General features: G+C 38.7%; 1 protein-coding gene across 1 annotated transcript in view; it reads left to right on the forward strand.

Moving 5' to 3' along the window:
* LOC134213783 (uncharacterized) overlaps positions 1–13,508 on the forward strand; it is a 255,073-nt gene that overhangs the window by 103,812 nt on the left and 137,753 nt on the right. The window contains 1 exon segment of the mRNA XM_062693109.1: positions 8,635–8,878. The gene's annotated coding sequence lies outside the window, so the exon portion shown is untranslated.

Below are 13,508 nucleotides of genomic sequence, written 5' to 3' on the forward strand. Positions count from 1 at the left end.
TCCGGGTCCGATAAAAAAACCAAAGCCTCCTAACAAACCTTGAAAGCGGGTGAAGCGCTTATTCAGCTAAAAATAGTCTTGGAAAAATTAGCTTATTCAACTTAAATTGTTTGTTGGGATTAGCAAAGTATTGGCAGGTCTTGATCTCTATTACATGTCCCTTAATAACCAATTTTTGAGAGTTTCTGATGTAAGAATGTAATCATAGTCCGCCCATCCTCTTTTCTGCCATACTCCATCACGAATATCTTCCTCTTGTTTCCCCGTTTAATGTATGTCGTTTCCCTTTCATATGTGTTCCTCTCGGTATTGTCTCCCAAGAAAATGTTTGTTCGTTCCATTACAGAAGTGAAACATCGTCAAGAATGGCAACTATATGAGCCAGTGGAGATATATCAGCTTCCACACTGATATTCTTCCCTCCCCCTTCATACGGGAGCTTGGCAGAAGGAAGGTCGTGTGATATGTGGCATCACAAATATTGCCCTCCGCTCGCTTTCAAATCGACTTCTATAAAAAACATTCTTCATGCCTGCCGTATCCTAACGGAACTATCAATTCTATACTTTCGCCTCTAATGCTATCATGAACATGTACGTCCAAGTTTGGAAGATGATATTAGCATCTCCATATAACTATATGAACATCCGCATCGTTATTACTTAAGCACCCTAATTTTTTTTTCCTTTCCTACTGTATTATTGTATTCCATAACAAAATCGCGAGTCTTTCAGTTCCCCAAAACTAACATTAGTACATAAGAATCATGAAAAATAGGAATTAAAACATGATTTTAGCTTCGTAACGCTTAACGGCAAATGAGCCTTAAAAAAAATGAAAGTTATTTTTTTTGTTAATAATTTCCGTTTTGCTTGGTGGATTTAATAAATATTTGCTTAATGAATTCCTTAAGTCTTTTAGTAAACTTTGTTTGTTGTTTTACCATCATACAAGTGTCTCACGGTGTCTTTGTCCAAAGGGGCTTATTTAATAAAAAAAAACAGTAATTTAAAAACACCCACTACTCAAAAGTAGAAATTTTCCTCTTTCACGTAGGTGCACTTTTAAAATGTTCTATCGGGGGTCATTTTTCCATACATTGTTTGGGGGGTTAAATCGGCTATCATTTGAGATTTCTGAGGAGTTTGCACCAAAAATTGTGAAAAAAATAAAAATTGTTCTAGATCCCCCGATAGAACATTTTAGTTTACCCTCGATATGAAAGAGGAGAGTATATACTTTCACGTGGTGCGTGTCTCAGAGATTCTGGTTTTTGAAAAATAATATTTCCCCATAGAGGCACCGTGGTCTGGTATAAAGGAATCGAAAATGTCACTAGATAAAATGCGATCGTTATGGTCCGTTTTTGAACCTCAAATAGTTTGCCTGCATAAAATGAGAGAATTGGTCTTAAATTCAAAAAACTTCCTCTCACTACTTCCAAGTATCTATTATTCGAAAACGGCTTAGATTTCTTAGCCACGAACGAAAATTATACGCGGTTTTTTACAGTCTACTTGAGTCGAGTCAAGTACGAGACACTGAAGACGGCCTTACTGTTGAGGTCGAAATACGTATCTGTCAAGATACAATTAAGTGGTGGAATTCAATGGGATTGTATAAACTCGTCTTATGACAGGTGAAAACATTCCACTAAAAAGCTCAAAATAATTTTCTTATCAAATATTGGAGTAAATAAAAATCTTGAAAAATAAGAAACAATTCTGATCACCTTCACAAACAAATATTCCTATATACACTACAAGTTGTATGATAGATTAAATCTTATTTTTGAATGGTTTAATCAATATTTCAGTAGTGTGATCATGTTGTTGAAGCATTCGTTCCGCGCGAAATTCTACAGCATCAGAGCATACGAAAGGTTGTGATTTACGTTGGCTTTATCGCACAACACACGGGTTTTCTGCTCTATGTCGAATCCCATCTTCGAACGTGTGAATAGTCTAAGCAAAAGCCGGACTACACGTATTGTTGTGATGACCGAATCTGCTCGCGTTGTCTTCCTCTCCTTTGTTCAAGCATAGTGCGATATCTACTTCGACACTTGAGGAACCAAAAAGGACTCTTTGGTAGATCTTCATGCATCTCGCGGTGAAATTCAGATAAGAGATTACCCCCGAATCTCAAGATCATAGATACCTTCGGTAAATTCCATTTGTTGAATTGAAACAAACGAATTTCTTTGTAGTGTTGCGATTGTACGGAGAGCTAGAGAATGCCCGACTCTTTCAGCAGATGCTAGACACATTGTTTGGCCAAGGATCAGCTTCAAAAGCTTTAATAGTAGTTTGTGCAACTAGTTGCAAAAAGATGATTTTTTCAGCACGAGTTGTACGTTTATCCGACGAGGGTTGCCGAGTTGGATAAATACTACGAGTGCTGAAAAATCGAGTTTTGCAACGAGTTTCACACGCTCCATGTTATCGTGACATATTGAATGCTCGACATACCATATAGCGATAGATAAATCTGTCTTTGGGGAATTTTGATGTCATGTCCATTAAACTATTTCATTTATTACGCGACACAAAGAATACACAATTTGAACACTCACCCAAGCTAATTGAGCAAAATGTGGTTATGTAACTATTGTTCCAATGCTGGTTTTCCATTATAGCACCCAAATGAGTGCTATAATAAACTTTTTGCAATTCCTGATCATAATAATTGGTTTACAGTTGTCATTTGAGTGATAAAACGGCCTACTTTTCCTTACCAACAGAATGGGTGCTTTAATGACCATTATGCAACTCAAATGGGTTGCATAATATTCATTATAGCACTCATTTCGGTGCTATAATGAAAAACTTACATTGGGACAGTAGTTACATGACTACATTTAGCTGAATTAGTTTGGGTGAGTGTTTAAATAGTGTACTCTAAGCGTCTCGTAATAAATGAAATGGTTTGTTAGACATAACATCACAATTTTTCAAAGGCAATTGCATCCATCGCTTCATAGCTTTTCAAGCTACGCAATTTGGCACGATAAGATGGAATCTTATTGTTCTCTGCCGCAACATAATTTATTGGCATGAATGATCATGTTGAGTAAATTCGATTCTACAATTTTGTTATAGATTTATCATGTTAAAGCCCATTTTTCGTCATTGCAAAAAATAGCGTGTGCAACTCGTTGCAAAATTCGATTTTTTTCTGCACTCGTAGTATTTATCCAACTCGGCAAGCCTCGTTGGATAAACGTACAACTCGTGCTGAAAAAATCATCTTTTTGCAACTAGTTGCACAAACTACTATTATGCAATCCATTTGGGTTGCATTATAATCATTAAAGCACCAATTCCATTGGTATGGAAAAGTAGGCCGTTTTATCACACAAACGCGAACTGTAAACCAAATATTATGATCAGGAATTGCAAAAAATATATTTATTAGCTGAAGTGAAACTTAAAACTATGAACACAGACTTACAAATTCGGTAATTAATAGTAGGAAAACATTTTGTTCCTATTTCTGCACTCCATCTTACTTGCAATTCAGTTTCACTTTTGATCAACTTTATCTTTCAATACAAAAACATACACTTGTCGTCAATAAGGGTTCTAAAGTTGCTCTTTGATCGTTACTTGTAAAATGTTCAAATTACTTTCAAATGATAGACTGTTTATTGTTATTTTAACTTAAAACGGCTACGCTACGGATTAAAACAAGATTTATATTGGTCCAACGTTTCGACACGGGGTTGGTGTCTTCATCAGGGGAAAAATATGTTGATTGTTCCTTGTCTAATGTTTGGTCTTACAATAACTGTCTGCAGTGGCTTAGCCAGAAAATTGATGTGGGTGGGGCGGGGGGTTTCTGAACATTTTTCAATTTCGAGAGGTTTTAAAAAAATATTCTTAAAATATTGTCTCTGGGGGGTTTTATATCCAACACCCCCTCAGACTCTCTGGTTTGGATATTTATGGTACATTATTTTGGAAACACTGGAAACACATTGATGACACTGGCAATTTTTATAATAAATATCCATAAATATCCAAACCACACACTTAGCAAAAATCACCGACTTCGGTAATCTATTTACCGAATTCTCAACAGCTGAACGTTCGGTAATGAGTTCGGTAAACGAATAGACTACCGAACGTTCGGTAATCTGGGTTCTCGCAACGAAATGTCAATTTTACCGAATAGTTCGGTAAAGTTATTGATCTACCGAAATGTTCTGTGATGAGGGAAATCCTGTTGGTTCTTCCAGGAATAATTTTTGGTTTCATAATGGGAATTGCATATTCATGAGTGGTATTCAAAATTTCATCACGTGTAGCCGTAGAACATAAATAATTTAGACAACAAATACTTACCATTAGCAATGGAAAATCGCGCATCACTTAGCTTTCTGTACCTATTTTTGATTAAATTTAAGACTCATAATGCAAAAAAAAACCAATGCGCCATGCAGCAGCAGAAAAAATCAACAAAGTGGATCTGACGTTGAACGATACAGAAGTTTCAGCAAAATTTTACCGATCCATCGTTGATTGTTGAAAATTACAATAATTTCGGTAAAAATGGTGACAGTTCGTCCCTAATTACCGAAGTTCGGTATGATACAATGTCAACAAAAGCAAAAATACCGAAACATCTGTAATTTATTCAATCACCGTAAATTTCGGTAAAATGATTTACCGAACTCAGATATTCTGGTTGAGTGTGCAGACAGTTATTGTAAGACCAAACATTATACAAGGAACAAACATAATATTTTCCCCTGATGAAGACACCATCCCCGTGTCGAAACGTTGGACAAATATAAATCTCGTTTGAATCTTTAAAGACTGCGTAGCCGTTTTAAGTTAAAAGTTCAAATTACTGCGGAGCTATTATTCGCAACAGACCTATTCAGCCAAACTACTTTTTAGGCCAAAAAAAAGGTCAGCTAAACGACATTTTCTGCGTAAATATCCATTTCCTTTTGTTTTAATGATAATTGGTCAAAAAATACGTTAGCCCGAAAGTCAGTTGGCCGAATTCCATTTGGCTGAAACGGTTATTAGATTGAAAATGGCTTGAGTTGACCGAAAATATCATTTAACTACACACGGTCGAAATAATCTATGGCCGAAAAAAAACATCTGACCGAATACGTCATTCGGCCGAAAATGCCATTTTGCCGTAATGATCGTTTGTCAGAAACGGCCATTTGGTCGAACGGATCGAAAGCAAGGACGGGAATGGTTGACATATCTTTTTACCATTCATACTGGCATGCAGTCAACGAAAAACAAAACCACAGCAGCCACGGCTAAGCAGACTAGCCAGCCCATGCTTTTATTATTTTCTCTCTGCACAATTATGTTTTCGTACAATAATTTCACCGTTTTTCAGTGACAAATATTCATTTCATTAGGGGTCGTTCAATAATTATATAAGCATATAGGGGGGAAAACGGTGTTCTGTCATTTTCTTACTCTTCATATAAACAAAAAATAATTTGTATGGGAAAAATCTTACAAGGAGGGGAGAGGGTCCAAAAAAACAAAAAAAATGCTTACGTAATTATTGAACGACTCCTTTCGCATTTTAGAGTTTAAAACTAATATATCAGTGCCAATTGTCAGCTCTCTTTCCAGGCTGTGCGCCAAAGTTATTAAACTCGATTCTGTTTTGTTTGCGCTACGCACGAGCCGAAACAAGACAGCTCACGATACGAAAATGCTGACCGCATCGACGGCTCAAGACTCTCACGCAGCAGCAAGAAACAGTTTGCCGATGAAGGGTAAAAAATGTCGTGTACATTTTTTTTGCAAACTGTTTCGGTTTGTTCGGTATGCATACATAAATAATCAGCAACGGCGTGATGACAAAAACGGCGTGAAAACAAAAAACGGCGACGCACACCTCTACCCGAAAAGAGCCGCAAAATGGATACGTTTCCCGGGCAGAAGCCATAAACATAATAACAAAACATGATATGGACTTGATCGATATAAGAGATAAAAGAACAGGCAACAATATCAAAAATTTGCACCGAAATATCATTTAAATATCAAGATATGCTATGAATAAGAACAAACCAATGGCACTTGATATCGATCACTTATTACAAATAACATATCTTGATATCCTCATGATATTTTAGTGCAAAAATTTGATATTGTCGTCTGATCTTTTATCTCTTATATCAATCATGTCCATATCTCATTTTGCTATCTTATCAACATTTGATATTATTGAGCTATTGTCGTCTACTCGGGTTGCGTACGTTTTAACAGTTTTCCTATACGTCACGTCGTGAAATTAGGAGGAAAAAATTATTTTCACCATAATGATATTTTTTTAGGATCAAAGTGTCTTCAGCAAAGTCAAAGCTTATTATTTAAGCTTTATTTCATAGTTTGTTAAAAATTTTAACTTCTATATTTCTAATTTTAGCATTGTACGATGTTCTAGAAAGTTGTTCCTTATTCAATTGAGGCACTCTGCTGAAGAAACCATTGTTGTACGTCGTTTGTATCATTTGTTATGATAATTTTAAATAATTATGTTAGGGTGACCCTAAAATATCCATATTTTGAATGTAACTTTTTAGTTTTAATTTTTATCGAAGTGACGTCTTCTACAAATGTACAAATCTTCAAATGCACGTTTTGGTTACATAACGAAGTAAATTCATTGGTGGATTGCAGAGATATCACTGTTTTTCTTGATAAAATCCGTTGTTTTCAAATGCCTGTATTTTTGAATGGGGAAAAATGGGATCCATTTCTCTCTGGGTTAGACAGAGGAAGGGCTAAAGATTGCTCTGCATATTTTGGTATTGGGGAATTTGAGGGAATTTGAGGTTTTTCCATCATTTAAAAAAATGGCTTTATGTATGAGAAAATCAAAATCATCAGTTCTAGAAGTGTTATAAAACCGAAAATTCCGCCCAATTCATCAAAAACAAAATGTTTATAGTAATCATAACTTCCTTATATATTTCCAGCGCATCTTTACTCAATATACCTTTTGGTCTATCTCAAAATGTAGTGGGCCCACCCTATTGCAACAAACTATGAAATAAAGCTTAAATAATAAGCTTTGACTTTGCTGAAGACACTTTGATCCTAAATTATTATCATTATGATGAAAATATTTTTTTACTTCTAATTTTGCGACGTGGCGCAATGTGCGGGTCCGGGGGGGTCCCGTAGCGTAGTTGGCTACACGTTCGCCTCATAAGCGAATGGTCAAGGTTCCGATTCCCAGCCCCTCCACCGAACCCTTGTCAGTAGCCAAAAGCGCAGTCCGTACGGTGGCGTTTTGGGGAACGCGATACCGTTGCTTGTTGACGACTGACAAAACTGTTCTTCTCGGAGACATTCCTCCAACGTTCTTTGATTAATGGCAACCGAAAAGCACCGATCAGTGGATTCACCACATGGACAAATGAACACAATGGACTCACGATGATATGAACTGGCAACGACAACAATAACGAATTATGGACATCTAAAAATAGATTCTGTGTGGACTCTGTACAGCAGAGTACCACAGTAGATCGCGGCACAGTATATACGAATAAAAAAAAATTGTGCGGGTCCCTCAAGACCATTAGAGTAGCTTTAGCTGCCATCTGGCATCGGGAATTGGACAACTCTTCAAAGGTTAGGTGGGCCCATTGGCCAATACCAAGTGTACCATCTGGTACAACGCTGTCAGACCATGGAGGTTTCTATTCTGGACAGCATCCAGATTCCAGAAGATGTCTTAAGCGGTGAAAAAGTGAAACGAACTTTTGTCTACAATCAGTCAGACTAGCGTTTGAAAACATCAAATTCTAAAACTGAGCTCTGATCTACAAAATAACGGTGGTGGAATGGATTTACTTTATTTTTTGACTTTAGTTACGAACAATAAAAACATCAACAGCTCTAGGTGGACTATTCAAAATATTTTAGTCAAAATTCTGCTTACTTTGGTACAATACATCGAAATCATTTAATTAATAAATCCAGTCTGTAGAGGTGCAGCTTTTTAGGTCATCACTTGTGGGATTTACAAAAGAACCACCGCAATTTACTAACCCTCCCACTATTCACTGTTGAACTAAATTTCATCGAATTTGCAACATTGTCCTCAAAAACACCGATGAGATATCAATCGAATGCATCACAAATTTCCTGCGGGAGCAGAAAAGCACGACTCCCAAACCCTCAATGAAACTGAAACCAATCCTGGTGAACACGCGAACCACCTCACACTACCCGATATGTAATTCGATATTTATGGAACAACAACAGACAATCCTTCGCCCCGTGCCATATCCCTCGTCACATTTCACGTTCGCTCTCGCTTGGAACCGACCGACCTGCATAAGCTACACGAAATGCCCCAATTCCGTTCCACAGTTGAACCCACCCCCTACAAAGTCCTAGAACTATGTAGGTAGGCGCTTCGTTCGTTCAACTTTCATCTTTTCATACCCAAGCGTTTCGACGCTCTGCAGTAGGAAAACTCCAAAGAATCTTCGCAATACTATTGCAAATTAAACCTAATGAAAATTAATAGAGGAACCCCACCCTACTATTCTTTACACCACACTCGACTACGGCGCAAATGTTCGAACAATTCACCAATATCCGGTACCTTTCGTCTTCTTTTTTCCAGGCAAGGATTACAGCCGTACCACCACCAACCCATAAATCGTTTCGGAGGACGACCGCAAAAGTTGAAACACAGTTCCCCAAACACACACACACACACTCGGGCGCACACGAACTCTTCACCATGCGGCCTGGGGTACCGGAAGTAGCAGCGGGAACATCATCGACCGAAGCGACCACCATCGCCGCCACAGAGGGAACGCTGGAATCGAATTACTAGCTTGCGTCCGGCGAGTCCTAAGCGCGGGGTGAGTATTGAATCCGGCGTGGGACGATGATCGATTTTGTTTTCTGTAGCGTTCGAAGATGTATAAATGCTGATGGAAGGTGCGAAATTGGATTGTGCTCCAACTCGAACGAGTTTCAGGTTTTGGTGAAAATAATAAGATGTGTCACAAAAAGTTCCAAACATTTTCTTGGTAAACAAAATTTGAGACAGCTATACCAAAACCAGAATCATTTGAAAACCTTTCCATAATGTTCCATTGTTTGGGCACAAAATTCTACGGAAACCGCATATCTACATGTTGCTTGTCCCATTATTTCGCAACAATATCAAATCACACGCGTTGCCCATCCGTGGAGCAATTCAAACCGTCAACAACGCAACAAACAAACACACACACCCGGCACAAGGACGTGACGCATTGGCCAACCTACCGCGACAGGGCAGCCACAAACATCACCGTTCAGGGAGAAAAATATAATGACAAATATCATAATAATGACAACAGTTCTCGGGCTTTAATGGGGCCAGTTGATTGCCCAAGCGAACGCATTAACCTAATGATGATGTGATATCCAAACGCAGCCAGGCAGTCAGACAGTCAGTCAAGTCGGTAAGGGGTCGTGTCATCTTTCTCCGTTTGCTTCGAATCACGGGAAGCGCAGTATACAGCCAAGAACATGGATGACATCGCATTTCTGCGGATTATTGCAGCCCTAAAGCGTACCTGTTTTCAAACCGTAGACATCGACATGTTAAGCGCCGTGTCAAGTGATATGATTAAAAATAAAGTTTATCTGGTATTTAATCCAATTTCAAAATAAATTGGAAAATCACTCTTGATTGATCCATCAATTATTTCGCTCGATGCATACTGTGCTTAAAAGAACTCGGGCAGAACTCCTTTCCCATCCATCCATTCATAGCCTTCAGAGCTCACGTTGGATGTTCTATCGTAAAAAGAACTCGGGCAGAACTCCTTTCCCATCCATCCATTCATAGCCTTCAGAGCTCACGTTAGATGTTCTATCGTAAGATGAGCCGCGCTTTATGTTGCTGAGCTGGCAGCAATTAACTTCGCTTTGGGGATAATTTCCAATCAGCCCGTAGACCATTATTTCATCTTCTCGGATAGTCTTAGTTCTATCGAGGCACTCCGGTCGATAAAACCTGTTAAGCACGCATCTTACTTTCTTACAAACATAAGAGAGCAGATGCGTGTTTTGGTCGAAAGATCATTCAAGATTACCTTTGTTTGGGTCCCTTCTCACTGCTCAATCTACGGCAATGAGAAGGCAGACTCGCTGGCAAAGGTGGGCGCACAGGAAGGTTTATGATAGACAATTCTCGAGCAACGAGTTTTTCCCATTAGTCCGTCAGAGTACTCTTCAAAGTTGGCAAAGAAATTGGACACACAACGAACTTGGACGGTGGCTATTTTCTATAGTTCCAAAAGTTTCTGGGCGAGCGTGGTTCAGAGGTGAGGACTTAAGTCGAGGCTTCATTCGCGTGATGTCGAGACTTATGTCCAATCACTATTCACTAAACGCACATCTGTACAGAATAAACCTTGTCGATAGCAACTTATGTAGGTGCGGAGCCGGTTATGATGACATCGATCACGTAGTTTGGTTCTGCTCGGAAAACGACGTCTCCAGAGAGCAATTATTGGATACCCTAGTGGCCCGAGGTAAACAACCCTTCCAGGAGATAAGAGGTGTTTTGGGGGATCGTGATGTGGTCTATATGCAAGCCATTTATAGTTTTCTTTGTTCCTCTGACATAAAAGTCTAATACTTTTGTTTTTTTCTTTTCTTCAAAGTTTTTTTGTTTTGTCTCTGTCTGTCTGTCCCGTAGAGCGCCGTAGCTCTGGCCATCCGGAAGATGCTCCCATTCGAACCATTCTTCGAGCACGACGACACACCACATCGTCCCCGACGCCAAATGACCGGATGAGCTGCTGAAATTCCTTGATTATGATGATTCCCTGATTCCCGAATCCTAATCCCCATCCATCCTTAAACATTGTAAACCTAACCTCGAGTCACCACGAGTACGTTGGCTTATTTCCCTCTCTTACTAATTTAATAATAAGATTATGTCGATTGTACATATCTCAAAGAAACGTGGCTCCGTAAAGTGTTATACACGCCTGAGCCTACCAAATAAACGAAATTGGAAAAAAAAAAAAAAAAGATGAGCCGCGCCGAGTATTCGCTCTCCTCGAGTAGATTAGTTTGATTATGAAATTGTAGCAAATAAACTCGACCTTCGAACCCAATGGTAAGGCACGGTTCGCTTTATGTTGGTAGCTATACCGCCTATTCAACGCGGAAGGTGGACAGATTTTGATAAATTGCCTTATCGGGAGCTTCTTCATGTTCTCTAGTCGCTCGTTGGACCGTCGTCGTCGTCGCGGCGATCCCAGCCCGGGTGATGCCGAATGGAAACTAGGTTGGTCCGTAGAACGAATAGGTGCAGCGCCTTTATATTGGGTGAACGATTTACGGTTTAGATACATGAGCGCAGGAGTGTGTCGATTAATTATCATCCTGTTGCTAAGTAAACCGAAAGATCAATGCGATGCGGTAGTAACGGTTACCGTCCATTCCAAAGGTGTCTCGTCGTCAACACTCAAAACAGGGTCACCAACGGGACGTTTGTTGATTATTGTGATACACTTTTTATTTCCTCGTGACTTTCCCATTATCGTGAAAGTGGAATGTAGAACACATTGGAGGTTTTTAGTCCAACAGTTCCGCTGCACACATCATGATCTCATATCGGGCTATAGATATTCTTGTCCATACCTGATCCAAATACTGAGGTGGAGAAAACTCTCGATATAGAGTATTGCATATCTCCACAGATTCAGAGGCACAGATTGATCAGCATGGTAAAATTTATTACTGAGGTATGCACCTGTGGCAACATTTCAAACGATTCCCCAACCCCCGGTAAAAGATTGTGTAAAGATCCTTTTTTCAATAGATTGTAGTAATTATTAATATTTTTCTCATAGTCCCAGGACACCAAAACAATTGGATTTCCCTTTCAATTATATATTTTTTGGAAAATGTTCAACGTGTTTTTACTAAGGTTTTTCTCAAAAGTCAGGCTACAGTCAAAATAGTGAACCAATTATGCAAATTAAGTTTTTTTTATAAGAGGTGAGCCAGCCTTGGGCTGAAGACCTCTTTAATACAGACAATCAATCAATCATAAGAAAATTATTTTGAGCTTTTTAGTGGAATGTTTTCACCTGTCATAAGACGAGTTTGAACAATCCCATTGAATTCCACCCACTTAATTGTATCCTGACAGATACGTATTTCGACCTCAACAGTGGCACACTAAGACGGCCTCGATTGTTGAGGTCGAGTCAAATACACTAATTCGTCAGGATACAATTAAGTGGTGGAATTCAATGGGATTGTTCAAACTCGTCTTATGACAGGTGAAATCAATCATGTTTTTTTTTTTGTTGAATGGTAATCAATATGCAAAATTTCAGCCAAATTATAAAATTACAAAATAAATCGACTTTAGAATTCGCTGAGAATCACTCAACTGAACAAAATATTTTCAGTAACGTTAACAGGGGGAAGAAAACGGGCCTTTGCTCTCATGAACAGTCTGTAGGTCAGATCGTTCAAAATCGTTCAAAAAGGTCTATAATATTTTAGTTTTATTGTGCTTATCGGACTATGGGCTCAGAAATTATGGCCAAAAATACTTTTTTTACACAAAAACAAGTAGAAAAGTCTAGCTAATTTTTCAGGCTTTTACCCTCAACCGGTTTGCTCGCAACAAGTTGCATTCGACGCTGATTTCTATCTCATTGTTTCCTATTGAAAATTGGCCGAATCGGACTACGGGCTCAGAAGTTAAAGCCAAAATACATTTCTTTAGACAAAAACGAGTAAAAAAGTCTAGCTCCCTTTTTTGGAACTTATCCTTAACCGATTCGCTCGCAACAAGCTGCATCCGGTGTGGATTTCTGTCTTATTGCTTTCTATTGAAAACTGGGCTGAAAGAGTCAGAAGCTATGGTCAAAGTCGTAATGCTCACTCAATCTCAGGAGCACAGGATGCTCCGTCATGAAAATTTTCGGGGAGAAACCGCTTTTCGGGAAACAAAAACAGCCTGGAGAGTGATAATCATTTTTCGCTCACTTCGATTGCCGCCAAACGTTCACGCTTAAAGTCATTCACACAATTTTGTGTTTCGATCACACAAAACGTGCCTAATCTGGAACAACACATTTTATGAGTAACTGCCATGTTACTCATTTTAATGTAATTGACGGTTAACGATTTCCGATGAGTTCATTTCACACAGTGAGAGAGCGGTCGGAAAACGGACCTAACCTCAATTATATTTTTTCATGTAAATTGAAAATTATCGCAACATTTTTATACTATTTCAGAGGAGTCCCCATTCGTTTCGATATGACCAAACTAAAGTGTGATGCTTATAGTCGCACATTTTAATTGTATCGTATCGAAACATGAAGAAAATCCACAGAAAAAGTAATTTTCATTGCGATGCATGCCGGGCGCAACCGCCATCATGGCGATCAAAATGGACTTGACAGTTCGAAGCAAAGTTTCTTACACATATTAAAAGAATAAAAAACATTACACAGCGAC

This window comes from Armigeres subalbatus, chromosome 2, assembly GCF_024139115.2.
Source record: "Armigeres subalbatus isolate Guangzhou_Male chromosome 2, GZ_Asu_2, whole genome shotgun sequence".
Taxonomy (NCBI): Eukaryota; Metazoa; Arthropoda; class Insecta; order Diptera; family Culicidae; genus Armigeres; species Armigeres subalbatus.